Source organism: Myodes glareolus, chromosome 7, assembly GCF_982192425.1.
Source record: "Myodes glareolus chromosome 7, mMyoGla1.1, whole genome shotgun sequence".
NCBI classification, from domain to species: Eukaryota; Metazoa; Chordata; class Mammalia; order Rodentia; family Cricetidae; genus Myodes; species Myodes glareolus.
Genome location: NC_142032.1, coordinates 52,252,760 through 52,280,116, shown reverse-complemented (window position 1 = coordinate 52,280,116; position 27,357 = coordinate 52,252,760). Strand labels below are relative to the sequence as shown.

At 47.7% G+C, this 27,357-nt stretch overlaps 1 pseudogene; it reads right to left on the bottom strand.

Annotated features, from left to right (window-relative positions):
* Positions 1-1,653: 1,653 nt before the first annotated feature.
* LOC125415914 (large ribosomal subunit protein uL16-like) lies at positions 1,654-27,357 on the bottom strand (annotated as a pseudogene).

Below are 27,357 nucleotides of genomic sequence, written 5' to 3'. Positions count from 1 at the left end.
AAGGAGCCATAAGCCCAAATCTTTGACCTAAACTAACTTAGTTTACTAGTAACAGTTTACTAGTAATAGTGAGAGTGTCTTAGCAAGGGAGGCGATGGAAGAGGCCCTCCTGGTGGTGGTTTGCTGCTGGGAATGATAGGAGGGACCAGGCAACCTCATGCCTCCCAAGGGAAGGCCTAGGAAGTTTCTCCACTCCAGCTTCACCCTGTTCACATGGGCATCACCAGAACCATCCCCCAAATGCTCAGAGGATTGGGAGATCCTCTCATCTCATTAAGACAGCCTATTTGTAAGTGTCTGCTCCTTGGTGGGCATTGTAGTAACTAGTTTTTCTCTTTGGGGCACTGGGGAATGACGAGAGTGTAAACACAGATGTCTCAGGGGAAAGTCAGTGTGCTCACAGATAGGATGATTCATCTCTACCCTCTGGACACCAAAAGCCAGAGTAGAAAACCTGACTACTTAGGGGAGTTCTTCCATCTACCTGCTCACCCACTCATAATCCCGCCACCTACACATCTATTCATCTGCCATCCACCCGATGTGTCACTTCACCCCACCCATCAACCCACCAATTCACCCATCCACAAACCCATCCATATTCTTTGTATCCACAAACCCATACGCTCACTCATCTGTCTGTCATTTCTTCCTTCCACAGATCTATCCATTTACCCATCCATTCGCCCTCTATGTATCTATCCACTCAGAATCTATCCTTCCATCTAGTCTTCCTTCCATCCGTTACTTCTCACATCTATTATCTGTCCACCTACTTACCTCTGAAATATCATCTCTTCTTAACTTTTCCTTCCAAATATTTTTCCTTTTTTGTATGTGTGTGTGCATACGTGTGCATGAGCATGTGTGTGCATGGTCGTGCACACACCCTGCAGTGAATATGTGGAGATCAGAGGACACCTTGTGCTCATTGGTTCTAACACTCCACTCCATGAGCTGCAAAAACTGAACTCAAGTCATCAGGTTTGGCAGCAAACACCCTTACCCACCAAGCCATTTCTCCAGTCCCCTTCTAAATAGCCTTGAAAAATCCATTTCTGCCCATTTTTACGAGTATCTCCTAACAAGGTGCCTTTGACTGTCTTAAGAGCAGCTGCAGTGGCTCTCACCTCTCATCCATTTTTCACCCAGCTGAGTGACCTTTTATAAATGAACAACAAATTATGTCAAGTCACTGCTTAAACCCCAGCTGTGGCTTCCCATTGCTCTTAAAATATAGACTCCATTTTTTTTCTTGGATATGACTCAAACCCAGTAAAATCTGTACCTTGACAAATGTCTGTGTATGTACTTGCCTACTACCTCAGCTCACCTACTACCACAACTACTTACCTACTATCTAGTGGAGGCTCAGAACATTTCCAGTTCCTTGTGTCCTTTGCAATCTGAATCTGACTCCTTGTCAGTACCCATTATTCGGACTTCTGTTCTGTAGACAGGTTCTATTTGTCAGTAAACTTCCCGCTAATGCAATCACATAGAGGGTATTTGTGATGGCTGTTCTTGGTTGTCACTTTGACTACATCTGGAATAAACTAAAACCCAAATGGCTGGGCACACCAATGAGGGGATTTTTTTTTTCTTTTTCCTTTTGGCCTTTCTTTTCTTTTTTCAGACTGGATGTGAGATTTACTACTGAACATGATTTGACGGGGTCCAGGGGAACCCCCAGGAATGCAGGGCCCACCACTTGTCCAGGGGACTGCGATTTGGGATATCTTGACCCCACAGCCGTTAGAGATGAGTCAGCGTCCTTAAACTCATCTACATTAAGCTTGGTGAAGTAATGTCTTTGAGATGTGGATTCTCTGACGGCCAGACCTTGAGCCTCAATCGTGTCCCGAGTTCTGCAGCCTGGTGTGGATGGACATGATGCCCTAGCCAATGCAAACCCTGGCCATTGTGACAAAGACACGGCACATACTGTCTGGAGCCTGTCATCTCCAGCACAGGACAACATCTGGTTGATTCGGATGACATGAGAATGGTAGAGCCTCCCTTGAATATGAAAGCCATCCTTGCCACAACCATTTACCATGTGTTTGTTGGCACAAATACCAGCAGCCTCCAGGGTTTTGGAAAAGAGTTGCTCATATTCATCTGACACCAAGTGGCCACAAAGTGGAATTCATCAACTTCTGCCTTCTTACGTCCTAAATCAAAGATGCAGATCTTGGCATCAGGAATGTCTCAACAAGACTTTAATATGGCTTGTTCTTACAATATCGGTAACACCGGGTGGAATGGTGGCCTCTGATAACAATGGGATCTTCAGTGGCATGCCAGGGAAAAAAGAGTCTTTTTTGGTTTTATGAGATAAGGATTCTCTGTGTAGCCCTGGCTATCCAGGAATTTGCTATGTAGACCAGGATGGGCTTGAACTCAAAGATTCACCTGCCTCTGCCTCCTTCCACCTTTAATGCTGGGATTAAAAGTGTGCACCACCACTCACCAGGTTTTTGTTTCCTTTTGAGGAATCTTCCTTCCTTTCTTTCTTTCTTTCTTTCTTTCTTTCTTTCTTTCTTTCTTTCTTCCTTCCTTCCTTCCTTCCTTCCTTCATTCCTTCCTTCCTTCTTTCTTCCATTTTTTCTTTTATTTGTTGGTTGTTTATTTTTGGAGACAGGATTTCTCTGTGCAGCCTTGGCTGACCTGGAACTCACTCTGTAGACCAGGCTAACCTCAAACTCAGAGATCTTCCTGCCTCTGACTCCCAAGTGCTGGGATTAGAGGCATGAGCCACCACCACTTGGCAAGAGATTTTTTTTTCTTAATCACATCATTTGAAGTAGGAAGAGCCACTTCTATTGTGGATCTTCTGTGGTGGGCCTTTAATCTGGACCCACCCTTCTACTTGCAGCCTATAAAGTACAAATAAATGGGAAGCTTACTCTCTTTGCCTGCTTGCTCTTGTTCTTGCTAGCAAGTCCATTCCTACACTGGCATTAGACCCTACATCTTTGGGATTCTGTGTATACTGAAGACCATCTGAGACATCTAGCCTTGTGGACTGAACAACCACTGGGTTCTTGCACCTTCCATTGGCAGACAGCCATTGTTATACTAGCTGGACCACAGCCTGTAAGACAATCTAATACTGTCCCCCTTTACCTGTGTGTGTGTATTCCTCTAGAGAACCCTGGCTAATACATTATAGCTCCGTATTTGGTTAATTTTGCTCAATTTTTATTTCTATAACATACATCCATGAATTTGGATTTCACATAGATCAATAGTTTTGCATTTGTATGTGTGTGGGAGTTGTGTGTGTGTGTGTGTGTGTGTGTGTGTGTGTGTGTGTATGTGCGTGAAGTCCAAATAGTAAATTCAGATACCTTTCTCAATCTCTCACCCACATTTCTTTATTTTTAGATAGGGTCTCACTGTGCATTCTTGGTTGGCCTGAACCTCACTACTTGGACAATGCTAGCCTCAAACTCCTAGTGCTCTGCCTGCTTCTGCTTCCTGGGTCCTGGGATTAAAGATGTACACCACCATTCATGGCTCTACCTCACTTTTGAGACAGTGTCTTTTACTAAACCCAGAACCCACTTGACTCAGCTGACTGGTCAGTGAGTACCTGCAATCTACTAGCCTCATCATCCTCAGAACTGGAATTATAGGCTCCTCCCCCACATCCTTGACTGTTTTTGTGGATGCTGGAGATCCAAACTTAGACCTTCATGCTGGCATAGCACGACCAAACATGTAGAAGTAGTTCATTCTTTTTCATTGCTATCCAGTTTTCATTAGATGCATATATATAACTTGCTAATGTAGTCTGCTCATGATAATTAATAAGGGTTTTTTCCACTTCAGAACTTTTAGAAATAAATGGACCTGCTATGCTTTAAATGTTTGCATTCCAGCAAAATTCTTATACTGGACTTTAATCCCCAAGATGATAGTATTAAGATGTGGGGCCTGAGGGACACGGTGGCAAAAGGTATGGGAGTATGGCTGTTGCAGACAAAGGAGAAGGTCATTGTCAAGTAAGGCCAGTCCTTGAGCCCCTGAGAGGCTCAGGCCACCACCAGCCTACCTTACCCTGGGCCAGTGCCACCACTCAGCCAGGAAGCAGCATGATTCCTCTTCCCCTGCTGGGGACACTATGCCTATATAATAGCACTATGCCTGAGCTGCAAACACAATGATCATGCCTGGGGTACTAGTGGGGTGCCCAGTACCGAAGGCAAGGTGGTGTACTGGTGTGAGAGGTCCTTTTGTCTATGTGTTGCTTTTATTGGTTAATGAATAAAGAAATTGCATTGGCCTATAGCAAGGCAGAACTTAGCTAGGTGGGGGAAACTAAACTGAATGCTGGGAGAAAGGATGTGGAGTCAGAGAGAAGCCATGTAGCCCCACCAGAGATAGATGCTGGAACTTTACCCAGTAAGCCACAGCCTTGTGGTGATACACAGATGAATAGAAATGGGTTAAATTAAGATGTAAGAGTTAGCCAATAAGAAGCTAGAGCACGGGGGCTGGAGAGATGGCTCAGCAGTTAAGACCATTGTCTGCTCTTCCAAAGGTCCTGAGTTCAATTCCCAGCAACCACATGGTGGCTCACAACCATCTGTAATGAGGTCTGGTGCCCTCTTCTGGCCTGCAGGGATACACACAGACAGAATATTGTATACATAATAAATAAATAAATAAATAAATAAATAAATAAATAAATAAATAAGAAAGAAAGAAAAAGAGAAAAAAAAAGAGAAAGAGGAAAAAACATTAAAAAAAAAAGAAGCTAGAGCTAATGGCCCTAGCAGTGATTTAATTAATACAGTTTCTATGTGGTTATTTTGGGGCTAAACAGCCAGGAACCAACCAACGGCTCCTACTACAGTGTACAACAGGCTGAAGTTCTCAAGGGTCCTGCCCCAGACACTGCTGCCGAGCTGTACGATCACCCTGACTGTGAACAACAAGATGTCTGAGATGAACAATTCATCTTCTGAATTGGTTCTCCTCCAAGAGACTCCCGTGGTTCACGCTACCACTGGAGGCCATGTTGGTACCCATGATCTGCCACAGGCCTTGTTGATTGATGGTTGTGATCCATGCTACAACCAAAAGCCATGTTGACGTCCATGGTCTGTGCTGCTGCCAGAAACCATGTGGATGTCCATAATCTATGTTGCCTGCCACTGGTTGCTATGGGCAAGGAAACTTCTTTTGCAGTGGCACTGGTGACTGTTGACTCATAACTGAGGATAAGAGACGTGGAAGGCTTCTGTGGGGCCATTCTCATTCAAACCATCACATTCCACTCCCTGGTTCTCATAGACTTGTAGCCATAGCATAATGAAAATACACTTAGTCCAACCTCCAAAGTCCCCAGAGGCTTTCACAGTCTCAATGGAGTATAAAAGTCCAAAGTCTCTTCTGAGACTCAAGGCAATCTCTTAATTATGACAACCTGTACAATTTTTAAAAATGAATTACATAATTCCAGCATACAATGGCACAGAATATACATTACTATTTCAAAAGGAAGGAATGGAGCATAGTGAGTGTTAGCACCTGGCCCTGCACCTTGGGGACCTGGCAGTGTGTCACCGCTGTGCGCATGGCAGGCCCTACCCTGGCCTACTGTGTGGCCTTGCTCTGTCCCTTTAAACAGCAAATAGAATTCCACCTACTCCTTCCTCTTCTACCTCTCTCTGCATCTCTCTCTCTCACACACACACACTTTTTCTCTCTCTCTTCCCATGTAGCTCTGCGCTCCCTTTATCTCTCCCCTCCCTCCCTTCCCTTTCTCCAATAAAACTCTGTCTACAAGGCGTGTCTGTCTCTCACATACCATGAGGCTCCTTGGACCCGACCCACCTGCCAAGGTCTATCTTGCGGCCTTCATAGTAGTGAAGAAATACTGGACCAAACAAGACCAAAACCCAGCAGAGCAAGCTTCTAATCCTGTAGCTCTATGTCTGGTGTCAAAGGCTTAGACAGCCCTGGCTTCCAGCTACGTTCCCTGCAGCACACTTTTCTCTTGGACTGACTCCACTCCCTGTGGGCTGCTCTCCTTGGCAGGTATTCCTTGGCTCTGGGTCTCCAACAGCCTGGGGTCTCTAAACAATCCAGGCTCCACCTTCACGCTTTTCACTATGGCCTCCCAAGGCCCCCTTGCAGGTGCTCTTCTGCCAGAAGCTTAGCCTCAGTAGCTTTCCTTAACTGCAGAGGAAGATTGCTTTCCTCCTGCATCCTTCAAGATCCTTAAGCCAGAACCACAGGGCTCAAACTGCCAAATTCTGCAGGCTGCTTGGGCTGAAACCTGGCTGCCTCCTTGATTTGCATTTGCATAAGATTTCCAGAGCAGTTGCTTTGAGACAGAGGAAATCCCTCAGGCTTTTTCCTTTCACGAGTTTCAGGATTAGCAGAGTGGTGTCTTGACCCGAAGGCACCACTCCCTTTATTCCATTTTTTCTCTTGTCTCTTTGAGCACAAACCGAGGCTCCAACAGGAAATTTCCTTGTGTTCTTTTTCTCTTCAGGTTGTACGTTTTGGATTTCTCTTGGCCCTGCATGCTCTTTTTCCTTGTAGATCTGCGTTAAGAGTGATCCCTAATTATCACACGACACAGTCAGTACTAGGCTGTCTGTAGAATCACCTCTGTCCATGAAATTGGTTCAAACATTTTCAGTTTAGCCTCAGGCAGAGTCTTAGGCCGAGGTAAAAAAAAAAAACAAAACACCATTTTTTCTAAAAATACTATGAGAGAATGATCTCTTACCCAGTTGCTAAGCTTGTTCCCCCCTGCAAACTCCTGAACTAGGCACCCACAGTCCTCACATCTGCAGCACTATCCTCTGAACTCCTACTACCGTGGCCCATTAAGCCCCACTTACAGTATTTAACCACTTTTCTATATCAAAGTTCCAAAGTCTCTACATTCCTCCAAAACATGCATAGTCAGGCCAGGCGGGTCACAGTGACAGGCCCCAGTGCCAGGTACCAACTTCTGACTTAGATTCATTGCTATTGCTGTGACAAAACACCACAACCAAGGCCACTCATGAAAGAAAGCGTTTAACTTGGGGCTCACGATTCCAGAGTGTATTGGATTCATCACCGCTGTGGCAGGAAATACAGCAATAGGCAGGCATGGGGCTGGAGCTTCATGGTGCTCTAGCTGAGACTTTGCATATGGAGAAAACAACCACGAGGGAGGGAGCTAACTGGGAATGGTGTAGGCTTTATGGAGCTCAGACACCACTTCAATGACACACCTCCTCCAACAAGGCCACACTTCCTAACCCTCCCCAAACAGTTTCACTAAGTGGGGTCCGTGTCTTCAAATATATGAGCCTATGGGAGCCATTCCCATCCAACCACCACAGTGAACTAAAATCAGGTTTCATCTCTCTCTGTTTCTTGACAGCAGATGCAGGGTGACCATGTCCCTCATGTTCCCATTGCCATGCCTTACAACCATAATGGGCTACATCCCCTGAAACCGTGAGCCAAGACAAACCTGTCTTCGGGGAATTGCTTTGGGGAGGTGTTTTGTCTCAAACATGAGAACGATGACTGATAGGCGCTCTTGAAATCAGAGCCCAGCCTTTCCAGACTCTGAATCTGCTGATTCTTGATCTCAGACTTTTCCGCATTCAAAACTATGAGAAACAAAATTCAATTACATTATTAGAAACAAGTGTTCTCAGTACTGTACAAAGAAATACACAAAGTGAAAGTAATTTGGCAAGGCAACTTCCTTTCGTAAAAAGCATGAGTCACAACACAAATTGGACCCACAAACACATCCTGAGAGCCACCGTGGTCCAGGGTCTGGCCTCAGATTTCCTTTTCCTTTTCATCACCCAGGGTTTGAAAACCATCCACATGGGCTTGTGGGATGGCTCAGCGGGTAAGGTATATTTCCCACCAAGCCTAGTTTAAGGTGCGGTCTACATGATGGAAGGAAAGAAATGATTTTCCCTTCCTTCCTTCCTTCCCTCCTTCCTCCTTGTCTTCTTTTCTGTACATTGGTGTACATTGCCTGCATGTATGAGGGTGTCAGATCCCCTGGAACTTGAGTTGCAGACAGTTGTAAGCTGTCATGTGAGTGCTGGGACTTGAATCCAGGTCCTCTAGAAAAGTAGCTAATACTCTTAACCACTGAGCCAACTCTTCCAGCCTAAGAATTGATTCTTGAAAGTTGTCCTTTGACATCCACTTGAGGGTGTGCATGCCCATACATACATACACATGAGTGCGCACACACAAACATACACACACACACACACACAGAGAGAGAGAGAGAGAGAGAGAGAGAGAGAGAGCCATCTACCCATGTAATTTAACTCAGAGTGAGATGGTAGTCTTTTTTTTTTTATGAGAGAAACCAGTGTTCCCATAGGACAGCTCGGCATAGCACAGGGCTCTGTGGCTCTTATTCACTGACATGCAAACAGTCACTCCACACCTAGGGAGGAGGATATCGTACATAGGAGAGCCGTCAGTAAGTTGGCAAGGCCAACCTGTTAGAATCGGAGCTGGGATTCAGAGGTGGAACTCTTGTTTCGGAGCTCAGTGTGTGTTTGAGGTGGTCAGGGTGTCTGTTTTAGCCACTTCGAAAACACGGCAGTGATGAAAGTCTATAATTCCAGAATTGGAAAGTGAAGACCAGGAGCTCAAGGCCATCCACCACTAAGTGAAACGTTCCAACCAAACGAAGGCGGAGCTACCTAAGATTGTTTCTTAAGAGAGAGAGAGAGAGAGATTTAGCTGAATCTCAACTCGACAGCAAACAATTGTTTAAAGTATCAGTATAGTCCAAAGACTGCCAAGATATATTTATACTAAAATATTATTTGTGGTACATATGAAGCTCCCATTTAACCAGGCATCTTTATTTGATCTGGGGTTGTTGTAGGGCTTGACATGTAGGCTGGGGTTGACCTCTGCCCTGCTACCTTTTCGGAGCCCCCACGCTGTCCAGAATCCAGCCTGTTTGTCCCTGGACACCAAAGCAAGCCACCTCTGACCTGTTTGGCCTCCTTCCCCCTTGGCCTCTGCATAGATTCCAGCCTCTGGCTGGGTCGCCTGTTTGCAAATTTATCTCCAGTGTCATCTGCCCTTCCGGCCGGATTTCAAGAAGGACACTTGATGCCTTTTCCTCAGGTTCATCAGGAAATGGGGGTGAGAGCGCCCCCAAAAGCTGATGCATGGAGCACTGGGAGAACAGGAACATGCTTGAGGGCTCCAGGGTAATGCCCAGGTGAGAGCAGGCTTGTTCTTTGCCCTTTGAGCCAATCTCATACGGGCTAGGGTCTGTGGACTGGGGGCAACGTCTCCCCCATAGCAGTCTTCATGGCCCAGACTCCACTCCAGGAGCAAGGGCCAGTCTTAACTTGTGCTTGGTTGGTGATCAGTTAACATTTGTGTAATTTGTGGATGAGCCCTGATAAGCTTATTATGAGCATCAATTCCTACGTTGTACAGGTAAGGGAACAGAGGCACAGAGAGGGAAAGGTACCTTAGGTTGCACAGCATGGTGGAGGCTGACTCAGGACCCTGACTGAACGCTGACTCCCACTCCATGGCTCCTTTCACTCAGTGCACTAGGTGTGCCGCTTCCCCAGTGCCCTGCTCAGAGCCATTCAAGACAAGCTCCCTCCACCAGGACCACTTTCCTGTTTCTCATCTCAGAGTTTCCTTTCTGGGAAAGGGTTGGCTTGCAAAGAGTAAGGAGATGCAGGAAGTTACTCCAGCAGCTGTCAGCCTCCTCTACCAAGCTGACTTCTGGGTAACCAGCCCTTGCCATGTATGGTGCGGGAGCAAACAGCCATACCAATAATCACAGACTTTGCCCCTCTCTTCTGCCTCCTCTTATATCTAAGAAAAGAATGACCTCAGGCAGGCACAACTCCAACAGCAATTCAGAGTCAAGAGAATCCAGCTCTGAAGTCCTTCCCCCTGTTGGGGACCCTCTTAGAACCCCATTTCTCAATCTGGAAAACGGCTTTACCAATATCAGCTTTGAGTGTCAGTGTGGTATCTAGGCATGGTCCTTGGTGCATGCCAAGTAGTCCATCATAGGCCTTGCCCTGAGTTTGGAAGCTCTCTCAACTGACCACTAGGACCAGACCTTGAACTGTCATCCATCCCCACTGACATGGCAACCAGAGGTGACTTTTCAGGTAACATGAAGAACAATGACTTTGGAATGGGTCCCAATGGGCCTGGAGCCTTTCACGGGGCTTTCTGGCCTTTTGGGATCAGAGTTAAGAGGGGAAGCAAGCACACCTTTGAACCCCACAGCACAGAAAGCAGGCATCTGGTGGGGTGTCTCAGAATAGTCCATGGCTCCAGGATACCTTGGGGCCAGTCTCAGAACTGTGACACCTGTCCCTCAGGAGAGCAGCCCCTCAGTGTCTATGGATGGTGAGCTCAAACCACCAAAGATAACAGACCTCGCCGATACCCATGTGTCTGATACTGAATGGCTACTTAACTCAGGGAGCTAGGTTGCTGGACAATCAGCGGCAACCAAAGCCACCCTAGCCAGTGGCTTCCGAGTTCATTGTCTCCTGCCAGAGAAGATTAAGGAAACACAGATGAGAAGTGAACAGAGTGAACGTGGTCTTATGAAGGAAAGTGAGAAACATCTTCAGCGAGTGGGCGGGGCTCCGAGGGAGGAACCACCAGGTTGTACTGCCTGGCAGGGTTTTATACATCTTATGGTGGAAAGTGGGTGAGACTGAGATCATCTTTACTGAGATTGGTCTTTCTTTCTTTTTTCTTTTTTAGGAAATCTCAGACTGAGCCAGTAAGGAATCCACATGCGCTGCACATGTGCCCTCGGTCCAACCTAACCCGAGAGTTATTTGTCCCCTGGGGGAAGAGGCACCTGGACAACCTGGCCCATCATGGCCCTGCCCTTGCTGACTAAGGGAAACTGGCTTCTATCTCAAGATGGTCTCTTCCTTTCTCCTCCCCCGCCCCCTCCTCTCTTCCCTCTTCCTGCTTCTCCTCCTTCCCCCTCCCCTTCTTCACTTCTTTCTCTTCCTCCTCTCTCTTCATCTTCTCCTTCCTCTTCCTCCTTTCTCTTCTTTTTCCTCTTCCTCCCCCTCATTCTTTTTCTTTCCCCCTTCTCACCCCTTTGCTTTCCCCTTCCCTTCTCTTTGTCTTCCTCTTCATCTTTTTCTTCAGATACGCATTTGTTTTTGTTAAGTATATTCCTAGGGGTAGATATTCGAGGTGTATTGTGATCCATGTGCCCTGTTTTTCAAAGTGATTTTCTCATTTTACTCCCATCATTTATGTAAGACAATTCTGGTCTCTTCATATACTTGACAGAAATCTTTTCAGTCTTAGCCAAATTTGCAGGCACCTTTTGGGGGATATGGATCCACTGAAACTAGTCACAGCTGATTGTCCCAGTCTGGCTTCCAACCTGAAGGCACTTCTCTGTGGATTGAACAGTTCACCTCTCCTGAGGGTGCTCTCTGCCTATACAGCCTGAGGAGTGACTTGTTCATGAGTGGCACCAAGTCCTCCCATATTAGTCTGTTTCTATTGTACGTCACACAGGACTATAGATTGGGGAAGTTATGAGCGAAGGTGACTTAGGGCTAGAGACACAGCATACTTCCTGCTCTTGCAGAGGATCCAGGTTCAGTTCCTAACACTCACAGGGCAGTTCACAGTAGTGTGTAATTCCACTCCCAGGGGATCCAATACAGGTTTCTTGCCTCCTTGGGCACTGCATGCATGTGATGCTCATACTACGTGCAGGCAAAACACTCAGACACATAGACTTTTAAAAAAGAAAGAAAAGAAGCCAGCTAGCCAGGCGGGCAGGCTTGCTTTGACTCACTGTTCTGAAAGTCCATCCAAGGTCAAGTGTCTGCAACTGACAACTGTAGTCAGAGACTGCTCATTGGTTTCCTGGCCTCCCAGACCCGAATAATCACACAGAAACTGTATTAATTACAACACTACTTGGCCAACAGCTTAGGTGTATTCCTACCTAACCCTTACATCTTACATTAACCCATTTCTATTAATCTGGGTATCGGCATGACACTATGGCTTACCAGTAAGCTCTAGAATCTGTCTCCTTCAGCAGCTACCTTGCATCTCTCTGACTCTGCCTACTCTCTCTCTATATCTCTGTTTGGATTTCCCGCCTGGCTTTATTCTACCCTGTCACAGGCCAAAGTAGCTTCTTTATTAACCAATAATAATAAAACATATTCACAGCATACAGAGAGGAATTCCACATCAGGCAATGGCCTTCTTGCTGGAAGCATCCTGGGTGACACAGAACTTCATATGATCAGATGGGAGGGGAAGAGAGAGAGAGAGTTCTTCTCTCTCTTCTTATAAAGCCAGTAGGATTCAATCATGAGTCATCACCTAATGACCTCATCTAACTCTAATCTCCCAGGGGTCGCATCTTTGAACACATGGTCAGATTGTTTCCATCCTCTTAATAAGTGAGGACTTTTCCAGACCCTGAGACCACAGGGGACACATTCAAACCCTGTCCAAGCTGCAACTTGATTTGGTCAAAGACTGTCTTCAGGTCCTACACCATCAAGGAGTTAGGGCAGATCAGGACTGCAGTGGGGACCCAGATTCTACTCAATGGGATGATCTGGAACCTGGGGGAATTGTGGGGCTGAGGCATCAATTGCCCCTCTTGTGTGTTTTCTGCTTCCCATCTGTGCCTTATAAGCAGCCTCACTGGAGAGCATTTGGCTTCTACATCACAAAGGCTCTCAAGTTCATGCATGTGCCCTAGTGATTAATGCTATCTATTCCCTGAAAAGCATTCTAGAACTTGTAGTCATCTTTTGTACTGTTTTCTTTCTTTCTTTCTTCCTTTCTTTCTTTCTTTCTTTCTTTCTTTCTTTCTTTCCTTTTCTTTTTTGTTTTTTCGAGACAGGGTTTCTCTGTAGCTTTGGAGCCTGTCCTGGGTCTAGCTCTTGTAGAGCTAGGCTGGTCTCTAACTCACAGAGATCTGCCTGCCTCTGCCTTCCGAGTGCTGGGATTAAAGGCGTGCACTGCCACCACCCAGCTTTTGTACTGTTTTCTGAGTCAACAAATGTATCAAAATTCCGCTAGTGGGCTGGTGAGATGGCTCAGGGGGTTAAGGGCGCTTGCCACCAAAGGTGATTTCCCAAGTTCAATTCTGGGACATACATAGTAGGAGAGAACATTAGTATTAACCTGGGCACCAGTGCCAGGTCAGCCTCTCTGCCCTCCCTCCCAGGATCCATTGGGTCCCAGGAATGCCCAGTCCTCCTCTGCAGAGAAGTGACTTAGTTGATAGTCATCTGTGGGAGGAGCTTCTGGGCACGCTGGGCCTGGTCTTTGTGTAAAGTGTCTACTGATCTGTCCGACTGCAACCTATAGTATTCCCACTGAGCCAGGGACTGGGTAATTTCATAGATGAATGTTAGGTTCAAGGATGGGGACACCCAAAGTTCACTTGGCTGGGGTACAAAATCACAGAGGTAGGGAAATAACTTACCCTCCACCTCCCAGTTGGTTCAGTTTTGGGTGGGAAGAGGTTCTTGCAGGATCTCTCAGATGTAACATTTGGCTCCTCTTTCCCAGCAGCTGCTTTTCTCTGGCCAATTCCAGACCTGGATGGGAACAGTTTTCTAGAAGTGTCTTACAGAGGTCAGAACAGAATTGAAAGTTATAGATACAGCCACGTGGAGGTGAGGATGATGGGAGCCGGAGGAGGGGATGGCGACTAGACATTCCAGAGAAGAGGCCTCGGGACCAAGGCAAGGAGGCTGGGCAGTAGCATAGAAGGGGACAGGCTGGTCAAGCCAAGCATGTGCTTTTTCCCAGACTTGGGGACGTCTGGAAAAGACACTGATTGACAGGAAGCTGCAAGGAGACCAGTCATGGAGTTGCAAATCCAGAACATTCCTCAGAGGAGAGGGGGAAAGCTTCATTTAACAGAACAGCAATGGAGGCGGACTCCACACCCCAGAGGCAAATGAGTGGTTGGGCATTTCACCTCAGCAAGTTTCTCCCCCATGATGACTGATGGTTGATGCCGAGACCAGTTCAGATGTGGGTCTCCTGAATTATACAAATGTGGACCCTTGACTGGTGGTTTGCAGGCTCGTCATGCCTGGCTCCAATGTGGATGACAAATATTTCCTAATGCCCTCTTTACTGAGGGGAAATGGAATTCATAAATAATCTAACCTGTGTGCCCATATGCTGTTAAACAAGTGGGGGAAAAAATCAATGTACTGTCCTAACTGTACTATGAAGGAAAAATGAGAAGTAATCCATAATAAAATAATATAAATTTCACGATGCAGAGTGAAAACCGACTGTAGCAGGGATTTCATGGCCCCCCTGTTTGCTTCTAGAGATGTGACCGTGACGGCCACAGCAGCCACTAAGACAGTGGACACAGGTGGCTGTGAGGCTGACTCAGACACCATGAGCCGCCCTGTTGCCAGTGACATGAATTAGGCACCAAGTCCTGGAAAGATGCCAAACAAAACAAAGGACAATCTTCTCCCCCATACACAATAGTCTCGTTCTCAGAAAATTCATTGTGTATATAAGAAGCGTGAAAGATTGCTTCGTGTTTATATATAAACAGGTCATACCCATGCACACACAGATGCACACAGCTATTGTGACCAAAAAGATGTCCTTGCAGATCTCCCAGAGGAGCCGCCCCGCGCTCATTCAGCACCATTGTTGATGCTCATTCAAGCCACATGTGTGATGACAGCCACTGAAAGCAGAGCACAGGGGCCGACTTCTGATGGCTGGGAAAGGGATCAGAAGATCTGGCGAGTGGGCCCAGGAAAACAGCATCAGACTGGAGCTAACTGGGGCTCTCTGGAGACTGAGACCTTCCCTGAGATGGGATTTGCAAAGCAAGCAGACAGGACAAGTACCTGTTCTGTGAGGAGTTTGGAAGCTGGGCTGTGATCCCCTCTCCATCTTCACACCATCTGTAGTCAGTTTATGTACACAGAGAAGGGTCAATAAAAGCGACTTCCATACCTCTTAGTCACTGGGCACTGGGACCTGCTGTTAACTCACAGGGCCTCGAGTGAGCCCTGGTTATCAGGGCCTGCACTCAACATCATTTATAATGGGGTCATTAACAGACTGGGGATGTAGCTCAGAGGTAGGACTCTTGCTTAGCAAGTCCAAAGCCTTGTGTTCGATTCCCACCAACACCACAAAAAGCAACAGCATGGGGTATAGTGTTAACTGAAGCCTCAAGAAGCAACTCCTTGCCTGAGGCTAGGAAGTTTATACCAGCAGAGCTGAAAATCAAACCCAAGGCTTTGGGTATATTAGGTGACTATTCTTGTCAATCAAGCTATACCCCCAACTGATAAATAAAATAGCCTTTTAAGGGCTGGGGCTGTTACTCAGTGGCAGAGCACTTGTCTCAAATATAAGAGGCCATGGGTTCCATCTCCTGTAACAAAAAATAAAACCAAGAACCTGGCATGGTAACAAAGCCCTGAATGTCAGCTATGCAGCAGGCCAAGATAGGATTGCTTGAGTCTAAGTATTTGAGATCTTGTTTCAAAATACAATTAACAAACTTTGGTTATCCTGAAGATCAAAAAAAAAATAATAATAAGGAAACAAAGCTGTCATTCTGTGTCCCTGGTGAGTCTCACTGTAAACATCTTATTGTCTGGCCTCTTTTTATGAATGTGAGGGTTTGAATCAACATGAGATCCTACTGTCTGCTGTCAGTAACAGCTTCAGCCTCTTCCTGCCAACATGACAATATCTTTCCTCTGTAAAAAAAAGTATTTGATTTAAAAAAACTTTATGCATTTGTGTGTTCATGTCTCCATATATGTGAGTTACATGTGCTCAGGTGCCATGGAGGCCAGACAGATGACCCCAGGCCAGACAGAACCCCTGCCCCCAGGTCAGACAGAACCCCTGCCCTCAGGTCAGACAGAACCCCGCCCCCAGGCCACATAGATCCCCTGGAGGCTACAAGAAGCCCCTGAAACTGGAGTGGCAGACAGTTGTGAGACACCTGGTGTGGTGCTGGGAACAGTAACACTGAAGCCCTCCTAACTGTTGAGCCACTTCTCTAAGCCTTGTCTGCATCTTTCCACGCCACAGTTCATACTCAAGGTCTCTCACGGTCCCTGAATATCCCTCACGCCGATTGCTAGGCATATGGGCCCTCTTGGCACCACTAGGTCTCCAGTTAGGTGCCCCCAAGTCTCAGCTTCTCCCATCCCTAGGTTATAAAGATCTGGAAGGACTGACCCAGCTGGGTCATAGACTCTGGAATCCCCTGGAAAATGGGCGCCTGGACTTGCCTGTGAGGGGCTGCTGTGATTACGTTAACTAATGTGGAAAGATCCCTTTTGCTGTGGCGGGATTATTCTTCCTGCCTTGGTTTCTCCGCCATGGAGAACTGTACTTGGAACCATGAGCCAAGACCCACTTTTCCCACGTAAGTCGCTTTGTTAGAGCGTTGTAATCAGTGACAGGAAATGAAGTTAAGGCAGTCTAGCTTTGGGACTGACTTCTCTTGGTGGTGCCCTGCCATTTTGTTCATCTCACTCCTTGTCTCCTACGTTTCCAGGCTCGAGCTGGAGCGTGCGTCACTACGACAACAAATCTGACACAATTTAAGGGAAGAGAGGTTGATGAGCAACTAAACAAGCCCCTGTCTATAAATAAAATGGAAAAAAAGAGATTCATGAACGTAGCTTAGTAATAGGGTACAAAGGTGAGGCGTCCATCCCCAGTAATGGAGTACAAATAACCCCATAAACTAAACACACACACACACACACACACACACACACACACACACACACACACATCATGGGATTGGTGGTATCTCCCACCCACGTGTCACATTCCTGGGTGAGGCAGAGATGGAGAGACAGTGTGCGTAGGACTAGGTAGAGGCATGTCCCAATTTGCCTGGGTTTTCCAGCAAAGGAACTGAGGACCCAAGAGCCGCCTCTGGGTCTGTGAATCCTTGCAGCTTAGCAAGGGTCTTTTCTCCCCCCTCCAACACTGTAGGGAACATCTGTACAGGTCCAAGATGCATGAGAATATGAGCCTCATTCCAAGGATACAGACTCTCAGAGCAGAGTGACCAGAGTTTCATGCGGGAGAATTATCTGTATTCTGTCAATCATGTATTTTAATAAAATGCTGATTGGCCAGGCAGGAAGAATAGGCAGGTCAACCAAACAGGAAGTAGAGGCGGGGCAATGAGAATAGGAGAAGGCTAGGGAGGAGGAAACTTCCTTAGCCATTCCTGCGCAGACTACCGAAGAGGCAACATGTAAGCTATCACACTGAGAAAGGTACTGAGCCCATGTGGCTAACATAGATCAGAATAATGGGGTAACATAAGTTGTAAGAGCTAATAAGTAGCCTGACCTAATGGGCCAATCAGCTTTATAATCTTATGGAGTCCTGTATGTGATTTTCCTTGGGGTATGCCGGTTGTGGGGTACCCGGTGGGACAGAAACCCCAACAAGCTGGCCCCCTCATGTTACAAGAGTTGGGACATTCTCTGTTTCCCTTGAGCCTTGCCTCAGGACTCTGACAACCTTCTCCATCAGCAGAGGCCTCTGAGCCATACAGCTTTGGGGCCCTCTAGGCCTAGCCTGTAGGTCAGGCCACTACTATCCAGAGAGAGCCCTGCACCTACCCTTGCATTTTAGAGACCGGTTTTGTACTGGCACAGGGTTGTAGACACAGATGTCAGGGCTCCCAGGCTCTGCCAGCTCAGCAGAGTTCAGGTTCCCTCTGGGAAGAAGGGGCCTTGCTACAGGCAGCAGAAGACACTGGGCAGGAGGCTCTGATCCCACTTCCAGCAGCAACCCCCTTTCCCTTTGAGTAAACTGAGTCTTAGAGTCTAGAAGGCGATTCCAGGACACATATGCCAACCTAGGGAACTTGCTCCTTCTCCACCCGACCAATCTCAGGGAGGTCCCCATGGACCAACCAGTCCTCAGCCCAGTTCAAAGCCACATGACACAGAGGGGCACTAGCTAAAAAACTCTGCTCACAGTTTGGTCTGGTTTCCACCAGCCATGCTATTCCTACACTCAGATACCCCATGGTTGTCTGGTGTGAGTAAAACATGGAGAAATGGTTCAGTCAGTAAAGTGTAAGGACCCGAGTTCAAATCCCAAAACTTATTTTAAAAAGGCCAGGCATAGCATTGCTTATTTGTCTGTTGTTTGTTTGTTTTATCGAGACAGGGTTTCTCTGTGTTAACAGTCCTGGCTGTCCTGGAATTAGCTCTTGTAGACCAGATTGATCTCAAACTCACAGAGATCCTCCTGCCTCTGATTCCCAAGTACTGTGATTAAAGATGTGTGCCTCCACTGCCCGGTCAACAATGCTTACTTGTAATCCCAACATTGGGGAGGTAGAGACAGGAAAGTCTGCTGGGCTGGATGGCCAGACAGACAAATCTGATTGGTGAGTCCCGGGCCCATGAGAGACCCTGTCTCAAAGAAAAAAAAATGGTGAATGGTACTTGAGGAACTATAGCTGAGATTGTCCTCTGACTGCGGCACACAGGTCACATGTGCACAAGCGTGCCTACACATGCACACACGCATACACATACACACAATAATAAAAGTGAGTATTTGTATTAGTTCCTTTTCTGCTGCTGTGATAAAACACAGTGACAAGTCAATTTATAGAAGAGTTTATTAGGATGATGTTTCCAGAGGAATCAGAGACCATGATGGCAGAGTGGAAACCCAGCAACAGAGTGCAGACGTGGTGGCAGGGACAGAAAGTGGACAGAACTGAAAACACAGGGTAAGCTGGAAGTGTTGACAGGATTTTAACTCACAGAGCATCCCCGGTGATGCTGTGGTCCCTGTCCCACGGGACAAGGCTGCACCTGCTATCCCTCCTAAACAGTGCCGCCAACTGTGGATCACGTGTCCAAATGCCCAAGACTGTGAAGGGTCTTTCTCATTCAATCCACACAGTAGCGGAGACAGAATTATTGGTCAGTAGATCTCTCTTTACCTCAATTCCTAAGAATAATAAGATCTAGGGCTGGAAAGATGGCTCAGCGGTTAAGAGGACCTGGGTTCAGTTTCCAGTAACCATATGGTGCCTCACAACTATCTAATGTGGGATCTGATGCCCTCTTCTGGTATAAAGGTGTACGTGCAAACAAAGCACTCCTATACATTAAATAAATGAATAAATAAATAAATAAGTCTTTAAAAAAGGATGATGAAACCCTGGCTGGTTTATTAAGAGAATTATGTGGTGGAGTTGCCTCCTGCTTCTCTGATGGTTACACCTTGTTCTGTGCTGCTTTTCTCTTTTCTCATGGTTTCAGAGGTTTTGCCCATCTTTGGCTGGATTTACTGCTTTGGGATCACCGGAAGAAAGACCAACAGGGCCATGGGGGACGGTGAGAAAGAAGCCGCTGTTCACCTCTAGGAAACAGGAAGAGAACGCCCGCCCGAGGCAGGAGCTTTCCAGCCTATCATGTGGTACCTACCACTCACATCTGAAGCCGGGCATCCCCTTAGTTAGGCCACTCTGAAATGCCCTTCCAGATGCATCCAGAAGTGTGCTGGCTAGTCCTCTCAGAGCTTCTCAGGCCGCCACGGCATCAGGCACAGCATAGCATCCTGCCTCTCCCTGCGACCCTGTATCAGTCAAGAGTGTGCACACGTACATGCACAAACTTATCGTGGAGATAGGCTCACATGACTCTGGAGGCCAAAGAGTCCCAGTGTGTCCCCTGCACGCTGCTGCTCCAGAGAAGCTCTAGCCTGCGAGCAGAGGGAGGAGAATTGGGAGCGCGGATACCCAAGAGCAGGACACAGTGTCAGCCTTCCTCCCCTTTCCTTCAGTCTAGGCCCTTGAGGTACTGGCTGCTACCCATCCCTATGGGGAGGGTGGCATGACAGTCAATCGTGGTTATCAGTTGACTTGGAGTCACCCTGGAGAAAGACCTCTGAGCACGTCTGTGAGGGAGTTTCCAGATCAGAGACCTTAGGTGGGAAGACACGCCCTGAATGTGGGTGGCTAGGGGCCTGGACTGAGTAGAAGGGAGAAGGTGCGCTGAACACCAGCATCTGTCTCCCTCTGCATCCTGACTCCAGATGCAATGTGACCAGCTGCTTCACACTCCCCACCCCACGACTTCTCCCCCATGACGGTCTGCACCCTCAAACCGTGAGCCAGACTAAGCTCTCCCTTCTTAAGTTGCTTTTGTTTGGTGTTTTGTCAAGGAGACAAGTAACTACTAAAGATGGTCACCTAGGGAGTTAGATGCTTGTCTTTTCCAGAGGCGCCCTTCCAGGCACACCTACCAATGGTGTCTATCAGTTATCTGGGCATCCCATACCCATCCGATGAACCATCCCAGCTCAGGCTGATGGGCAGCAGTAATATGGGACCTGTTTAGCCTCTTTCCACCTCTTAGCTCACTGCCCAGTACAAACTGCACAATAAGATCATAATCAAGGGGCTGAGGGCATGTCTAACCTACAAAGCCATGGTCAAGGGAGTAGGTGCAATGGCATTCCAGGGCAGTGAAGACTTGGGATTAAGCCTGAAAACTTCCACAGTAGGAATGTGTTTAAGGCTGTACAGCTCAGCCTGTGGCTGAACATCAGGCATGGAATCTCTAGTTGAAGAAGTCTTTTGTGTGTGTGTGTGTGTGTGTGTGTGTGTGTGTGTGTGTGTGTGACAACCTCAGATGTCATTCCTCAAGTACTATCTACCTTGGTTTTTGGCAGTGTCTCTTGGTGTCCTGGAACTCACCGAGTAGGCTAGTCTGGCCCGTCAGTGAGCCCAGATGTCTACCTGCTTCTGCTTCATAAGCACTAAGAAAACACATTGTGCCACCATGCCTGTCTGCCTTTGTTTTTTAAACATGTGGCTTCTAGAGGTGAAACTCAGGCCCTCATGTTTGCAAGAGAAGTGCTTTGTTGACTGAGCCACATTCCCAGCTCCTGGACACCTTGTAATGGGAGAAGCTCCTTGGATATTAAAAATCAAAGCATGCTAACATGGTTTACAATAATTGCGACATAGATTTAGATGTTTACATTTAGCAAATTAATGCTCTTAGCACACACGCAAATTGCCAAGCAATATAATTATGCTATTCACAAGAAAATTACAGGATTTTAAAAGTTATTAATTACTGGTATACCCTGGGCAGTGGGGTCTAGCAACAGGCCATGGGTATAATGTTTTCTGATGAATGTCTGCATTTATTCTGGCCAGGGTCCTCATTCCAGGGCAATGACCTCCTTTGGAAATGGTGCCCAAATTCTAACCCCAAAGCCTTATGTGCTAGACGTACTTGGGATGCTTTCTTAAAACCTTGGTACCTGGGATCACCCCAGAGTCCTAACTTAGTAGGGAGATGGTCCTTAACATGGCCCTCAGTGTCAATATTTTTTATTTTCTCCAAAGACTCACAGGGTGATTTTGATGTTCTGTCAGTCAGAGTGGAGGACCCCTGATCAGCGGATGGGTAGATCTAAGTTGATCTGGGATAAAGAAATCTAAGATGAGACCATTTATGGTTTGGGGGCGAGCATCCTCCTCATTGTTGATAGCTTACCTTGGAAAGTACCATCTCTCATTTTCTGAACAAGAATAAGGAAACGGTCTGCCTGAATGCCCCTGGTGGCCACTTCATAGCCACCAAGGAAGCCATGTGATGCAGAGGAAAGCAGAGAGACAGGGGAGCCTTGATCACACCACCATTGAAGTCTACCAACCTTCCATATGTGAGCCAACAAACTCACCTCTTACGGCACCTGTCAAACTGGTGAGGCTCTTCCTGTACCTGCTGTCGTCAGGGTCAAGTGAGAGATTCCATGTGCAACGCTCAACATGGCCCGTCGTGTTGATAGATGTGAGCTACCAGGACAGGGTGGGGAGAGCAGGTGGATAAGGCTTCACTGTGCTGAGGAAGCCCCAGGGGCTCTGCACTGCAGAGCTTGGGCCTTTGGCCAGGGTATAGCAGGCACTTGTTAAATATCTGCCCAGTGGGATGGGTGCTTTATGCTTTCATCTCCCTTTGCCTAATACTCTGATCGCTGCCAGATGCCAAGGAGGGGAATAATCTGATTGTCTGATTAAAGTAATATGGCCCTCTCACTAGCCGCTCCAAGCTTAAGCTACCAGGGCAGATCTGTATGGGTTAAGAGGCTTACCATCTAAGGAGTAAAATAACCAGGCAGGGAGAGTGATTCACTAAGCAAGTGCCTCCCAAATGCTTACTATGTGTCTGGGGACCCAAGTTCAATCCCCAGAACCCACGTAAATTTGGAAGGAGAGAACTGACTTCACAAAGGTGTCCTCTGAGCTTCACATATGTGCTGAAGCATGTTCCCTCTCTCTCTCTCTCTCTCTCTCTCTCTCTCTCTCTCTCTCTCTCTCTCTCTCCCCACTCTGTCATACAGACACATATGTGATTTATTTTAGTGTCTGTGTATTGTCTGTGTGAGTATATATCACACGTGTGTGCTGGTTCCCAAAGAAGCCAGAGAGGGTATCTAATCCCCTGAAGTTGGAGTTACAGGCAGTAGCCAGATGACATTAGTGCAGGAACTGAACTTGGGTTCTTTGCAGCACAAAGAGCTCCTAACCACTGAGCCATCTCAGCTCCACAAATACAAGTTTTCAAAGGCCACGCCTTTTATGGTTCCATAGACACAGGAAGCAGATTTAAGTTGCACAGCTAGTGGGTGATGGGAAGTAGGGAGTGCCTGCTAGGGGTGGGTGGGAAGTGGGGAGCGCCTGATAACAGACATGGAGCTAGGGGGTGGTGGGAAGTGGGGAGTACCTGCTAATGGGTACAGGGCTTCTTGGGAAAGGGAGGGGAAGAGAATATTTGTCCATTGCTAGTAACATTTGCAAAACCTTGGAGTTTTGCTGAGCTGCCTCCAGTTGTACACGTTAAAGGTGTGAATTTCAGCTATGAGGTAGTTGGGAAGACCTTGCTGAGGGCCACACAAGCTTTGGAAAGGCAGTTTTTGAGACAGGTTCTCGTTTAGTCAAGGCTGGTCTTGAACTATAGTTCCTCCTGCCTCTGCCTCCCAAGTACTGGGATTGCAGACATACACCACTTTTCCCAGCTCCACAGACTTCACACTGAGCAGAACAGTGCTGTCTGCTTGTTCTGGGGCACGTGTGTTCATTCTGGGCTCTGCTCCTAATTAGAATAACCTAGGAAGCCTTTTGAAAGCCCGGACACAGAGAATCCAGATAATAAGTCCAAAGTCCAGCCTGGCCTGGGAACCAGCACCCTCTGGGGCCTCTGAAACAGTGACCAAACAAGGAACAGAACAGAATATCTGGCTTGGTCAAGGAGGACTCTGAGACCCAGAGTTACTAACTATGCTTTGTGAGTCCCTGTTAGGCAGATGTATTGATTCATGAACAAGAGCTTGGGCTCTGGAGCCCAGTGGTCCTGGGTTCAACTGTCCACTCTCCACTCTACAGGTGCTCCAGACAGCCACACCTGGAGCATGGGCTGCTCGCTAATCACAGTCTCCGTCTCTGCTCTGTGGGGAATGGAAGAAGACGCCATACACAAAGGGTTTCTCCTAGTAGCTTGCACACTACAAGCACTGACCTCTGCAACCATGAGTCTAGGGATTTTCGTCATGTCGGTCGAGGAGGAAGGGAAGGCGATCTCAATTTATTGGCCAAGTTAGGCTTTTGAAAATCACATGAATGTTCAGATTTCTACACATTCCATAGGTGCCCTGTAGAACATCACTCCCACAGGCCTGGAAGTGAGTCTTGTCCAAGCCCTTTTTCAATATGAATGTTCATAGGGGCAAGAAGTAGAAAAAGGATGACCCGGATTCTACTGCACCTGGCAATGGATTCCTAGGACTGATAATCCTCTCCCATCTGCATACACAGTACTACCGATACGTCCAGGACATGTTCAAGATGCTTGCAGAGCCTCCGAGGGAAGACCCAGGGTGGAAGGTTTCAGGCAGAACAGTACAGTCTCTGATAAGACCACTAGGGGTCTCCACGCTCCACCAAATGACTCCTTTCAGGGTCCGATCAAGGACTTGACTCCCAGCTGTCTTGGAGCACAGCGCTAGATGGCGACTGGTGTGGACCAGGGACTCCATCCAGACCCTGGCCCCCCAGGGTGCCATCAGTCCTCCCTTCTATTCACAAAGGTCAGGTTACAGGTCACGGTGAGGTCCAGCCTCTGAAGATGTTAAAGTTCAGTGTAATGTTAAGATGTGTCAGGGAGCGGGTAGAGGAGTCTCTACTAGTTGAATATATACTAGGCACTGGGGGCCAGTTGGTTTTCTTTCATTGTCAGAACATAATCCTGCAATTTAGATGCCGAGTTCTCTCTTCTACACACCAGGGAGCAGCTGCTTGGGGGAGCATTGGGACAGGTTCAGTGGGTTGGGATTCTGACACCATTCTGTCCTGTTCCAAAGCCTGTGCTCTTTCTGGGTCGTCCTGTCACTCAGCATCACAGAAGACACTTTGGATCCAGCTCCTGAAAAGACAAACTGTCCCCCACCTCCCACACTCAGTCACTCACAGACACCGTCACACTTAGGCACACACACACACACACACACACACACACACACACAATCAGCCCACAGCCCAGTAGAACTCAATCCTAACCTCTCACACCAGGCTTTCATGGGGTGGGGGTGAGCTATGAAGGATTAGTATAGATGAGTTATTCTAACCTAACCATTTTCACGACTTTTATTTTCTCCTTCTTAAACGTACTTTGCATCAGGGGACTATCTGCCTGGTTCCTATGAGAACAGTGTTTTTTCTTGAATAGAGGCTTGTTTATGGGTTTTGCCTGCTATTACAAAAGCAATTCCTGCCATTGGAGAAAACACAGAGACACCAAGAGAACAGAACCACCCCCATCCCCACCCCCAGGGACAGCTCAGGCTAACACGTGTACGCTGTCCTTCCCACCCTTTCCTCCTCTGCACACCCTCTGCTACCACAGGAGTCCCTGCCCTGTCTAAGGTAGTTCTGGGACACCGCAGTGCACTCTGACAGGGTCCTATGTACCGTTGGGCTTGCCCTCTTGGGACGGGCAAAGGATGATTTCACAAGCTCTGTTGCGGAACACTGTCCCCTGAGCATACTCATCAAAGCAGCTATGACTGCTCACAAGAGACTTTCGGGATTGGCTCTGCTGAGACTGGGGAGCTGGCTCAGTGGGTAAAGCACTTTCTGCATGAGCATACGTCTGAGTTTGGGTCCCCAGCAGTCATATAAAAAGCCAGGTGTGGCAGCACACATCTGGAACCACAGCCCTCAGAGGTGGAGAGACAGGAAGATCCCCAGAGCTTACTGGCAAGGCCGAGGCAATCAGTGAGTTCCAGCGGGAGACCCAGTCTCAGAAAATAAGGTGGAAAGAGTCTGGCGAGATAAATAGCTCAGTGAGGACAGGCGCTTGCCCCACACGTCTAACGATTTGAGTTCGAGTCCCAGCTACTACAGTGGAAGGAGTGAGCCAACAGCCGAGAGATGTCATCTGCCCTCCGCATGTCTCAGAGTGCATGTGCCTGCACTGACATACACACCACACATGCACACACACTAATAATATGTAAAATTAAAAATAAGGTGAGGATATTGACCTCCAGCCTCCATGTGCATGCACACATGCACGCACACAGTCACACCAAAAAAAGAAAGGAAGAAAGAAAGAAAGAAAGAAAGAAAGAAAGAAGAAAAGATCGGGCCTCCAGATATTCCTCACAGAAAGGTGGGGAGAGTCATTAGACCCCACCCACTTGCGATCACAGCTAAGTCATCCTGAGCCTCCCACCTGCTGCAGGTAATTCTGCCTGAGTTGCATGTGGTCTAGTGAGCTCAGGAAGTGCTGCAGAGGTTATGGAAGGGGGATGTTTTACTTTGGGCTGATGAGACTTTTCAGGGATGTGACTGTTTGGGGGTGTCACCCACATTCATACAAGTAACCTTAATAAGTTCACCCTTGGGGTCGTTACTTTGATCAGTCATTGGTGACCTATCTGGGGTGAGTAGCTGTTTGCTCATCTCTCTCTGGGGAAAGCTCATGCAGCGGGGTCATGTGCCTTAACCTCAGGGAGTCTGCTCTTTCATGCTGAGTGACGGATTTGGAGTAGACTATTGAAAGGGAAGGGAAGGCCAGAGGCTCTTACTACACACAAAATTTTACTGGAATAATCTGGAGAGCAGGAGACAAAGTTGAGGAATCCTTAACTTAGCCCAGCCAAACCCAGTATACGAACCTGGGTATCAGATGGGCAGTGGTGGCGTATGCCTTTAATCCCGGCACTTGGGAGGCAGAGGCAGGTGGATCTCTGTGAGTTCGAGGCCAGCCTGACCTACAGGGTGAATTCCAGAACACCCACAGCTACACAGAGAAACCCTGTCTTGAAAAACCGAAAAAGAAAAAAAGAACCTGGGTATCTTGTCACCAGCTGTGGTCTCTGCAGATTTGTATGCTCTACAGACCCTGCTCTCAGTCGTGGCTCTGTAGCCGTTGTCTTGCCATTATTATTATTACTTTACATTTAAAAAATCATGTGTGTGCGTGCGCACACCTGCCACAGTGCCTATGTAGAGAACAACTTGTAGGGGTCAGTGCTCTCTTTTCATCATATGCATCCTGGGGATCCAATTGGGGCCAAGCCCTTTTACCTACTATGCCAGCCGTACTGGCCCCGCAGTTTTGGAGCTTTTAATCAGTTACATGTGAGAGCCCACATTTCCTTTTGCATTGAACTCTGCAAATTATGTAGCTGGTCTGTTCCTAATAATGATACCAATTACTGACAGAGCTTGCTGTACGCTTGGCACCAGGTATTTTTTTTTCTCCCGTATGTAATTCACCTGCCCCTCACAGCAGCCAGGTGTAAATTGCTTCTCTTCAGCTCAGCCAACCCACATGAGAAGGCGTGCCAGGCACTAGGTCCTTCCTGTATGCTGGCGCCCCAAAGACTCTCAGCAGGGCGAGGGGTACCATTACCACCCCCATGAGAGTCGGGAACTCAAGTCCAGGAGAAGTTTGCGGCTAGGGAGGGGGTCCAGTGCTGCATTTCAGTCAGCGCCTGTCACTCCTGTGCCTCCTGTCATTGTGTGGCAGCCAGCACAGGCCCTGCCTGGCTAGCCAGGGGACTGTTCCATGTGCTCCGCACCCCTACCGGCCCTGCCTCAGCCTCCATCCTGGCGGGGATGGGCACCCCACAGTGCCTGGGAGGGCAAGTACCTCTACCCACGCTGTCGGTTTCCGTTCCTGTCGCCTCCCGATGCGACAGCTGCTGCACCAGGCCACCTCCCAGGCTCAGGTGTCCAATCTGCACCACCAT